Here is a 12,460-nt window from a genome sequence, read left to right on the forward strand (position 1 = left end):
TGTGCGTGGCGAAACCCCCACAAGTTTATGTGTCATTATTTCTTCTTGGTTTTTAAAAGTGTTTTAATTGGGGTAAAGCTTAGAATATTGTTTGTCCTAGGTGTACACAATCTGGTTCATTTGTACATTATATATGTCTATTCAAGTACAGATCCTCTTCCCATGTAAAATGTTACAGAGGGTTCCGCAGACTTCCCTTGCTATATGGTTGGTCTTTTTGAGATATGTATATCATATGTGTTTGTATACATATAGTAACACTAATCTTAATTTATCCATTCCCCCCACCGGTCGTTTTAGATGAGCATAGTTTGTTTTCTAAATCTGTGAGTGTCTTTCTCTGTGGAAATATGTTCATTTGTGTCAGTTATTAGATAACGCCTATAAGTGCTATCATAGAACACAGGTCTTTTGCTTTCCAACTTACCTCATCTTTCGTGATTATCTCCAGACTCATTTGTGGTGCCTCAAAGAGCAATGGTTCATTGTCTTCCATGGCTCATATTCCATTGTGTACACGGACCACTTCTTCTTTATCCATTTACCTGTTGTTGGACATTTTGATTGCTTCACTGTCTTGGCTATTGTGAATAAGGCTGCACTGCAGCTTTTGCGGCCTGTGTCTTCTCGATTCTTGTCTTCTCAGGTGAGAGGTCCAATGGTGCGCCTGCTGGATTGAATAGTACCTCCATTTTTACTTTTAAACACAGCTCCTTTCTGTTCTCATTATTGGCTGTTACCCCTTTACGTCTCACCAGCAGGCAGAGGGTACACAGTTCTCTAAAACCCCTTCAGCATTTATTGTTTGTAGACTTTTTGCTGATGGTCAGTCGACTGGTGTAAGTTGAAACTTTTTGTAGATTAGATTGCATGCGTCTAACACTCCCTGAGGTTGAGCTTTTATCCATTTTCCTTTTTTTTAAAAAGAGTGTGAGTAAAACTTAACTCTTCCTAATCTCTTCTTGAAACATTTGCCTGTTTTGAATTTTTTGCCCATTCCCTACTTCAGCACAAATATTTAGGGCAAGTGTCCTTTACAGCCCTGAGTCCTTGTGAATGTTAAGTGACCATTGGCTGTGACTTTAAAGCTGCTCTTGCAGGATACGGCCACAAGGTGGCAGCATTTCTCCTTTACCAAATTTGGTTACTAGGGAAACAGAGCCTTAATGGAAGTGGTGTTCTAGGTTGTATATTAGAATGGAATGTGCCAGGAAAAAGCCCTTTAACTTTATGTCTCATTACTTCTTGTTCATATTTGTAACTTACTTTTTATTTTTTATCCCAGCAAATTTGATTACAATGGTTTGTTTGTTCTAGGTGTGCAAGATGTGGTTCTTTCACACATATACGTGTATCTATTCTTCCTCGCATCCTTTGCCAATGTAGGTTATGACACAATGTTGAGCAGTCTTCTCCTGGTCTTCCGTACGTCTTTGGTGGTTATATATTTCACATGGTTTGTATATCTCTGTTAACCCCAATATGGTAATGTATCCAATCCTCATCCCTTTCTATTTGGTGAACCATAAGTTTTTTAATGAATCTGTGATTGCCTTTCTCTGTGGAAATATCTTCATTGGTATCAATTTTTAAGTAACTCCTGAAAGTGATATGATAGGATATGTGCCTTTTGCTTTCTCACTTACTACACGTGGCGTGATTACGTCTAGACTCATCTATGGTGCTGCAAATGGCATTGTTTCATTTTTTTCACTAGCGAATATTCCATCTGTAAATGGAGGAGTTCTTCTTTGCCCACCCATCTGTTGGTGGTCTTTTTGGTGACTTCCATATCTTGGCTATTGTAATACTGGGCAATGCAGATTTGCCTGCCTGTGTCTTTCCAATTCTCTCTTCTTAGATTATAGGTGGAGGAGTGGGCCTGCTGGATCATATGGTAGCTCAATGTTGACCTTTTTAAGGCACCTCCATTCTGTTCTCATTCGTGGCCCTTTCCAACTTACGTCCCCCTTGAAGTTGAGGGTATGCATTTCTCCACAACACCTTCAGCATTTATTGTTTGTAGTTTTCTTGCTCATGGTTATTCTGACAAGTGTGAGCTGATACCTCTTTGTGGTTGAATTCGCATGTGCCTCATAATCCGTTGAAATTGAGCTTTAAGGCATGTCCTTTTTATTTTTCAAGCAGTGATTACCCCTTAGTTCTTCAAAGTGTTCTCTTAAAGTACGTGTCACCTTTTGAAATGTTTTGGCCGTTACCTCCCTGAAGACATTTTGAGGGCAGGTTTCATTTACAGTTCTGCAGTACTTGTTCCTATGAAATGACCATTAGCACAGGCTTTAAAACTGCTTTTGCAGGTAACTGCCAGAGGGCGGCAGCCTTTCTATGTTCCCCACCCTGGTAACTAGGGAAAAGCCCTTGCGGCCTGTGGTGTTTCTCGGTTATAAATTAGAGTGGAGTGTGCCCGGACAAACCCACACAAGCTGATGTCTCCTTACTTTCGTTGGATTTTTAAATTTAATTTTTATTTTTTATTGGAGTAATTTTCCACTGTGTACGTGGACCACTTCTTCTTTGTGCATTCCTCGGTTGATGGACATTTTCATTGCTTCCAAGTGTTGGCTATGGTAAATATTGTTGGAGTGCAGGATTGCCAGCCTGTGACTTTTGGATTCTCATTTTCTCAGGTGATAGGCCCAGCAGTGGGTGTGATTGATTGACTGGTAGCACCGTGTTTCCCTTTTCAAAGCACCTTCTTTGTGTTTTCATTAGTGGCTCTTACCACGTCCCCCTTAGAATCGAGGGTACGCATTTCTCCACAATCGCTTCAGCATTTATTGTTTACAGCATTGATGCTAATGGCCCTTCTGGCTGCTGTGAGCTGATAGGTTTTTGTAATTTGGGTTTGCATGTCTTTGAACATTCGTAAAACTCATCATTTTTCTCCGCCGTTTTCTTTTCCGTTAAAAAAAGGAAACAATTGGCAGTACAATATAACTCTTGAAATTGTCTTCTTTGAAGGTTGCCCTCTTTTGAGTTATTTGGTCGATTTTCCACCCCAGCGTTTTTTTAGAGAGCAGGTGTCATTTCCCGAACTGCAAGTTTGGTGAATATTTAGTGACCTTTAGCAATGGGTTTAAAGCTGCTGTTGTGGGAAGCGGCCTCTAGGAGGCAGCATTTCCCCATTCCCAAATCTGGGGAGTAGGGCAGCAGAGCCTTTCTGGAAGTCGTGTTCCTAGGTTGTAAATTACATTGGAATGTGCGTGGCGAAACCCCCACAAGTTTATGTGTCATTATTTCTTCTTGGTTTTTAAAAGTGTTTTAATTGGGGTAAAGCTTAGAATATTGTTTGTCCTAGGTGTACACAATCTGGTTCATTTGTACATTATATATGTCTATTCAAGTACAGATCCTCTTCCCATGTAAAATGTTACAGAGGGTTCCGCAGACTTCCCTTGCTATATGGTTGGTCTTTTTGAGATATGTATATCATATGTGTTTGTATACATATAGTAACACTAATCTTAATTTATCCATTCCCCCCACCGGTCGTTTTAGATGAGCATAGTTTGTTTTCTAAATCTGTGAGTGTCTTTCTCTGTGGAAATATGTTCATTTGTGTCAGTTATTAGATAACGCCTATAAGTGCTATCATAGAACACAGGTCTTTTGCTTTCCAACTTACCTCATCTTTCGTGATTATCTCCAGACTCATTTGTGGTGCCTCAAAGAGCAATGGTTCATTGTCTTCCATGGCTCATATTCCATTGTGTACACGGACCACTTCTTCTTTATCCATTTACCTGTTGTTGGACATTTTGATTGCTTCACTGTCTTGGCTATTGTGAATAAGGCTGCACTGCAGCTTTTGCGGCCTGTGTCTTCTCGATTCTTGTCTTCTCAGGTGAGAGGTCCAATGGTGCGCCTGCTGGATTGAATAGTACCTCCATTTTTACTTTTAAACACAGCTCCTTTCTGTTCTCATTATTGGCTGTTACCCCTTTACGTCTCACCAGCAGGCAGAGGGTACACAGTTCTCTAAAACCCCTTCAGCATTTATTGTTTGTAGACTTTTTGCTGATGGTCAGTCGACTGGTGTAAGTTGAAACTTTTTGTAGATTAGATTGCATGCGTCTAACACTCCCTGAGGTTGAGCTTTTATCCATTTTCCTTTTTTTTAAAAAGAGTGTGAGTAAAACTTAACTCTTCCTAATCTCTTCTTGAAACATTTGCCTGTTTTGAATTTTTTGCCCATTCCCTACTTCAGCACAAATATTTAGGGCAAGTGTCCTTTACAGCCCTGAGTCCTTGTGAATGTTAAGTGACCATTGGCTGTGACTTTAAAGCTGCTCTTGCAGGATACGGCCACAAGGTGGCAGCATTTCTCCTTTACCAAATTTGGTTACTAGGGAAACAGAGCCTTAATGGAAGTGGTGTTCTAGGTTGTATATTAGAATGGAATGTGCCAGGAAAAAGCCCTTTAACTTTATGTCTCATTACTTCTTGTTCATATTTGTAATTTACTTTTTATTTTTTATCCCAGCAAATTTGATTACAATGGTTTGTTTGTTCTACAACGGTGTGCAAGATGTGGTTCTTTCACACATATACGTGTATCTATTCTTCCTCGCATCCTTTGCCAATGTAGGTTATGACACAATGTTGAGCAGTCTTCTCCTGGTCTTCCGTACGTCTTTGGTGGTTATATATTTCACATGGTTTGTATATCTCTGTTAACCCCAATATGGTAATGTATCCAATCCTCATCCCTTTCTATTTGGTGAACCATAAGTTTTTTAATGAATCTGTGATTGCCTTTCTCTGTGGAAATATCTTCATTGGTATCAATTTTTAAGTAACTCCTGAAAGTGATATGATAGGATATGTGCCTTTTGCTTTCTCACTTACTACACGTGGCGTGATTACGTCTAGACTCATCTATGGTGCTGCAAATGGCATTGTTTCATTTTTTTCACTAGCGAATATTCCATCTGTAAATGGAGGAGTTCTTCTTTGCCCACCCATCTGTTGGTGGTCTTTTTGGTGACTTCCATATCTTGGCTATTGTAATACTGGGCAATGCAGATTTGCCTGCCTGTGTCTTTCCAATTCTCTCTTCTTAGATTATAGGTGGAGGAGTGGGCCTGCTGGATCATATGGTAGCTCAATGTTGACCTTTTTAAGGCACCTCCATTCTGTTCTCATTCGTGGCCCTTTCCAACTTACGTCCCCCTTGAAGTTGAGGGTATGCATTTCTCCACAACACCTTCAGCATTTATTGTTTGTAGTTTTCTTGCTCATGGTTATTCTGACAAGTGTGAGCTGATACCTCTTTGTGGTTGAATTCGCATGTGCCTCATAATCCGTTGAAATTGAGCTTTAAGGCATGTCCTTTTTATTTTTCAAGCAGTGATTACCCCTTAGTTCTTCAAAGTGTTCTCTTAAAGTACGTGTCACCTTTTGAAATGTTTTGGCCGTTACCTCCCTGAAGACATTTTGAGGGCAGGTTTCATTTACAGTTCTGCAGTACTTGTTCCTATGAAATGACCATTAGCACAGGCTTTAAAACTGCTTTTGCAGGTAACTGCCAGAGGGCGGCAGCCTTTCTATGTTCCCCACCCTGGTAACTAGGGAAAAGCCCTTGCGGCCTGTGGTGTTTCTCGGTTATAAATTAGAGTGGAGTGTGCCCGGACAAACCCACACAAGCTGATGTCTCCTTACTTTCGTTGGATTTTTAAATTTAATTTTTATTTTTTATTGGAGTAATTTTCCACTGTGTACGTGGACCACTTCTTCTTTGTGCATTCCTCGGTTGATGGACATTTTCATTGCTTCCAAGTGTTGGCTATGGTAAATATTGTTGGAGTGCAGGATTGCCAGCCTGTGACTTTTGGATTCTCATTTTCTCAGGTGATAGGCCCAGCAGTGGGTGTGATTGATTGACTGGTAGCACCGTGTTTCCCTTTTCAAAGCACCTTCTTTGTGTTTTCATTAGTGGCTCTTACCACGTCCCCCTTAGAATCGAGGGTACGCATTTCTCCACAATCGCTTCAGCATTTATTGTTTACAGCATTGATGCTAATGGCCCTTCTGGCTGCTGTGAGCTGATAGGTTTTTGTAATTTGGGTTTGCATGTCTTTGAACATTCGTAAAACTCATCATTTTTCTCCGCCGTTTTCTTTTCCGTTAAAAAAAGGAAACAATTGGCAGTACAATATAACTCTTGAAATTGTCTTCTTTGAAGGTTGCCCTCTTTTGAGTTATTTGGTCGATTTTCCACCCCAGCGTTTTTTTCGAGAGCAGGTGTCATTTCCCGAACTGCAAGTTTGGTGAATATTTAGTGACCTTTAGCAATGGGTTTAAAGCTGCTGTTGTGGGAAGCGGCCTCTAGGAGGCAGCATTTCCCCATTCCCAAATCTGGGGAGTAGGGCAGCAGAGCCTTTCTGGAAGTCGTGTTCCTAGGTTGTAAATTACATTGGAATGTGCGTGGCGAAACCCCCACAAGTTTATGTGTCATTATTTCTTCTTGGTTTTTAAAAGTGTTTTAATTGGGGTAAAGCTTAGAATATTGTTTGTCCTAGGTGTACACAATCTGGTTCATTTGTACATTATATATGTCTATTCAAGTACAGATCCTCTTCCCATGTAAAATGTTACAGAGGGTTCCGCAGACTTCCCTTGCTATATGGTTGGTCTTTTTGAGATATGTATATCATATGTGTTTGTATACATATAGTAACACTAATCTTAATTTATCCATTCCCCCCACCGGTCGTTTTAGATGAGCATAGTTTGTTTTCTAAATCTGTGAGTGTCTTTCTCTGTGGAAATATGTTCATTTGTGTCAGTTATTAGATAACGCCTATAAGTGCTATCATAGAACACAGGTCTTTTGCTTTCCAACTTACCTCATCTTTCGTGATTATCTCCAGACTCATTTGTGGTGCCTCAAAGAGCAATGGTTCATTGTCTTCCATGGCTCATATTCCATTGTGTACACGGACCACTTCTTCTTTATCCATTTACCTGTTGTTGGACATTTTGATTGCTTCACTGTCTTGGCTATTGTGAATAAGGCTGCACTGCAGCTTTTGCGGCCTGTGTCTTCTCGATTCTTGTCTTCTCAGGTGAGAGGTCCAATGGTGCGCCTGCTGGATTGAATAGTACCTCCATTTTTACTTTTAAACACAGCTCCTTTCTGTTCTCATTATTGGCTGTTACCCCTTTACGTCTCACCAGCAGGCAGAGGGTACACAGTTCTCTAAAACCCCTTCAGCATTTATTGTTTGTAGACTTTTTGCTGATGGTCAGTCGACTGGTGTAAGTTGAAACTTTTTGTAGATTAGATTGCATGCGTCTAACACTCCCTGAGGTTGAGCTTTTATCCATTTTCCTTTTTTTTAAAAAGAGTGTGAGTAAAACTTAACTCTTCCTAATCTCTTCTTGAAACATTTGCCTGTTTTGAATTTTTTGCCCATTCCCTACTTCAGCACAAATATTTAGGGCAAGTGTCCTTTACAGCCCTGAGTCCTTGTGAATGTTAAGTGACCATTGGCTGTGACTTTAAAGCTGCTCTTGCAGGATACGGCCACAAGGTGGCAGCATTTCTCCTTTACCAAATTTGGTTACTAGGGAAACAGAGCCTTAATGGAAGTGGTGTTCTAGGTTGTATATTAGAATGGAATGTGCCAGGAAAAAGCCCTTTAACTTTATGTCTCATTACTTCTTGTTCATATTTGTAACTTACTTTTTATTTTTTATCCCAGCAAATTTGATTACAATGGTTTGTTTGTTCTAGGTGTGCAAGATGTGGTTCTTTCACACATATACGTGTATCTATTCTTCCTCGCATCCTTTGCCAATGTAGGTTATGACACAATGTTGAGCAGTCTTCTCCTGGTCTTCCGTACGTCTTTGGTGGTTATATATTTCACATGGTTTGTATATCTCTGTTAACCCCAATATGGTAATGTATCCAATCCTCATCCCTTTCTATTTGGTGAACCATAAGTTTTTTAATGAATCTGTGATTGCCTTTCTCTGTGGAAATATCTTCATTGGTATCAATTTTTAAGTAACTCCTGAAAGTGATATGATAGGATATGTGCCTTTTGCTTTCTCACTTACTACACGTGGCGTGATTACGTCTAGACTCATCTATGGTGCTGCAAATGGCATTGTTTCATTTTTTTCACTAGCGAATATTCCATCTGTAAATGGAGGAGTTCTTCTTTGCCCACCCATCTGTTGGTGGTCTTTTTGGTGACTTCCATATCTTGGCTATTGTAATACTGGGCAATGCAGATTTGCCTGCCTGTGTCTTTCCAATTCTCTCTTCTTAGATTATAGGTGGAGGAGTGGGCCTGCTGGATCATATGGTAGCTCAATGTTGACCTTTTTAAGGCACCTCCATTCTGTTCTCATTCGTGGCCCTTTCCAACTTACGTCCCCCTTGAAGTTGAGGGTATGCATTTCTCCACAACACCTTCAGCATTTATTGTTTGTAGTTTTCTTGCTCATGGTTATTCTGACAAGTGTGAGCTGATACCTCTTTGTGGTTGAATTCGCATGTGCCTCATAATCCGTTGAAATTGAGCTTTAAGGCATGTCCTTTTTATTTTTCAAGCAGTGATTACCCCTTAGTTCTTCAAAGTGTTCTCTTAAAGTACGTGTCACCTTTTGAAATGTTTTGGCCGTTACCTCCCTGAAGACATTTTGAGGGCAGGTTTCATTTACAGTTCTGCAGTACTTGTTCCTATGAAATGACCATTAGCACAGGCTTTAAAACTGCTTTTGCAGGTAACTGCCAGAGGGCGGCAGCCTTTCTATGTTCCCCACCCTGGTAACTAGGGAAAAGCCCTTGCGGCCTGTGGTGTTTCTCGGTTATAAATTAGAGTGGAGTGTGCCCGGACAAACCCACACAAGCTGATGTCTCCTTACTTTCGTTGGATTTTTAAATTTAATTTTTATTTTTTATTGGAGTAATTTTCCACTGTGTACGTGGACCACTTCTTCTTTGTGCATTCCTCGGTTGATGGACATTTTCATTGCTTCCAAGTGTTGGCTATGGTAAATATTGTTGGAGTGCAGGATTGCCAGCCTGTGACTTTTGGATTCTCATTTTCTCAGGTGATAGGCCCAGCAGTGGGTGTGATTGATTGACTGGTAGCACCGTGTTTCCCTTTTCAAAGCACCTTCTTTGTGTTTTCATTAGTGGCTCTTACCACGTCCCCCTTAGAATCGAGGGTACGCATTTCTCCACAATCGCTTCAGCATTTATTGTTTACAGCATTGATGCTAATGGCCCTTCTGGCTGCTGTGAGCTGATAGGTTTTTGTAATTTGGGTTTGCATGTCTTTGAACATTCGTAAAACTCATCATTTTTCTCCGCCGTTTTCTTTTCCGTTAAAAAAAGGAAACAATTGGCAGTACAATATAACTCTTGAAATTGTCTTCTTTGAAGGTTGCCCTCTTTTGAGTTATTTGGTCGATTTTCCACCCCAGCGTTTTTTTAGAGAGCAGGTGTCATTTCCCGAACTGCAAGTTTGGTGAATATTTAGTGACCTTTAGCAATGGGTTTAAAGCTGCTGTTGTGGGAAGCGGCCTCTAGGAGGCAGCATTTCCCCATTCCCAAATCTGGGGAGTAGGGCAGCAGAGCCTTTCTGGAAGTCGTGTTCCTAGGTTGTAAATTACATTGGAATGTGCGTGGCGAAACCCCCACAAGTTTATGTGTCATTATTTCTTCTTGGTTTTTAAAAGTGTTTTAATTGGGGTAAAGCTTAGAATATTGTTTGTCCTAGGTGTACACAATCTGGTTCATTTGTACATTATATATGTCTATTCAAGTACAGATCCTCTTCCCATGTAAAATGTTACAGAGGGTTCCGCAGACTTCCCTTGCTATATGGTTGGTCTTTTTGAGATATGTATATCATATGTGTTTGTATACATATAGTAACACTAATCTTAATTTATCCATTCCCCCCACCGGTCGTTTTAGATGAGCATAGTTTGTTTTCTAAATCTGTGAGTGTCTTTCTCTGTGGAAATATGTTCATTTGTGTCAGTTATTAGATAACGCCTATAAGTGCTATCATAGAACACAGGTCTTTTGCTTTCCAACTTACCTCATCTTTCGTGATTATCTCCAGACTCATTTGTGGTGCCTCAAAGAGCAATGGTTCATTGTCTTCCATGGCTCATATTCCATTGTGTACACGGACCACTTCTTCTTTATCCATTTACCTGTTGTTGGACATTTTGATTGCTTCACTGTCTTGGCTATTGTGAATAAGGCTGCACTGCAGCTTTTGCGGCCTGTGTCTTCTCGATTCTTGTCTTCTCAGGTGAGAGGTCCAATGGTGCGCCTGCTGGATTGAATAGTACCTCCATTTTTACTTTTAAACACAGCTCCTTTCTGTTCTCATTATTGGCTGTTACCCCTTTACGTCTCACCAGCAGGCAGAGGGTACACAGTTCTCTAAAACCCCTTCAGCATTTATTGTTTGTAGACTTTTTGCTGATGGTCAGTCGACTGGTGTAAGTTGAAACTTTTTGTAGATTAGATTGCATGCGTCTAACACTCCCTGAGGTTGAGCTTTTATCCATTTTCCTTTTTTTTAAAAAGAGTGTGAGTAAAACTTAACTCTTCCTAATCTCTTCTTGAAACATTTGCCTGTTTTGAATTTTTTGCCCATTCCCTACTTCAGCACAAATATTTAGGGCAAGTGTCCTTTACAGCCCTGAGTCCTTGTGAATGTTAAGTGACCATTGGCTGTGACTTTAAAGCTGCTCTTGCAGGATACGGCCACAAGGTGGCAGCATTTCTCCTTTACCAAATTTGGTTACTAGGGAAACAGAGCCTTAATGGAAGTGGTGTTCTAGGTTGTATATTAGAATGGAATGTGCCAGGAAAAAGCCCTTTAACTTTATGTCTCATTACTTCTTGTTCATATTTGTAACTTACTTTTTATTTTTTATCCCAGCAAATTTGATTACAATGGTTTGTTTGTTCTAGGTGTGCAAGATGTGGTTCTTTCACACATATACGTGTATCTATTCTTCCTCGCATCCTTTGCCAATGTAGGTTATGACACAATGTTGAGCAGTCTTCTCCTGGTCTTCCGTACGTCTTTGGTGGTTATATATTTCACATGGTTTGTATATCTCTGTTAACCCCAATATGGTAATGTATCCAATCCTCATCCCTTTCTATTTGGTGAACCATAAGTTTTTTAATGAATCTGTGATTGCCTTTCTCTGTGGAAATATCTTCATTGGTATCAATTTTTAAGTAACTCCTGAAAGTGATATGATAGGATATGTGCCTTTTGCTTTCTCACTTACTACACGTGGCGTGATTACATCTAGACTCATCTATGGTGCTGCAAATGGCATTGTTTCATTTTTTTCACTAGCGAATATTCCATCTGTAAATGGAGGAGTTCTTCTTTGCCCACCCATCTGTTGGTGGTCTTTTTGGTGACTTCCATATCTTGGCTATTGTAATACTGGGCAATGCAGATTTGCCTGCCTGTGTCTTTCCAATTCTCTCTTCTTAGATTATAGGTGGAGGAGTGGGCCTGCTGGATCATATGGTAGCTCAATGTTGACCTTTTTAAGGCACCTCCATTCTGTTCTCATTCGTGGCCCTTTCCAACTTACGTCCCCCTTGAAGTTGAGGGTATGCATTTCTCCACAACACCTTCAGCATTTATTGTTTGTAGTTTTCTTGCTCATGGTTATTCTGACAAGTGTGAGCTGATACCTCTTTGTGGTTGAATTCGCATGTGCCTCATAATCCGTTGAAATTGAGCTTTAAGGCATGTCCTTTTTATTTTTCAAGCAGTGATTACCCCTTAGTTCTTCAAAGTGTTCTCTTAAAGTACGTGTCACCTTTTGAAATGTTTTGGCCGTTACCTCCCTGAAGACATTTTGAGGGCAGGTTTCATTTACAGTTCTGCAGTACTTGTTCCTATGAAATGACCATTAGCACAGGCTTTAAAACTGCTTTTGCAGGTAACTGCCAGAGGGCGGCAGCCTTTCTATGTTCCCCACCCTGGTAACTAGGGAAAAGCCCTTGCGGCCTGTGGTGTTTCTCGGTTATAAATTAGAGTGGAGTGTGCCCGGACAAACCCACACAAGCTGATGTCTCCTTACTTTCGTTGGATTTTTAAATTTAATTTTTATTTTTTATTGGAGTAATTTTCCACTGTGTACGTGGACCACTTCTTCTTTGTGCATTCCTCGGTTGATGGACATTTTCATTGCTTCCAAGTGTTGGCTATGGTAAATATTGTTGGAGTGCAGGATTGCCAGCCTGTGACTTTTGGATTCTCATTTTCTCAGGTGATAGGCCCAGCAGTGGGTGTGATTGATTGACTGGTAGCACCGTGTTTCCCTTTTCAAAGCACCTTCTTTGTGTTTTCATTAGTGGCTCTTACCACGTCCCCCTTAGAATCGAGGGTACGCATTTCTCCACAATCGCTTCAGCATTTAT

The sequence above is a fragment of the Balaenoptera borealis genome, assembly GCF_965194805.1.
Source record: "Balaenoptera borealis genome assembly, chromosome: 9".
Taxonomy (NCBI): Eukaryota; Metazoa; Chordata; class Mammalia; order Artiodactyla; family Balaenopteridae; genus Balaenoptera; species Balaenoptera borealis.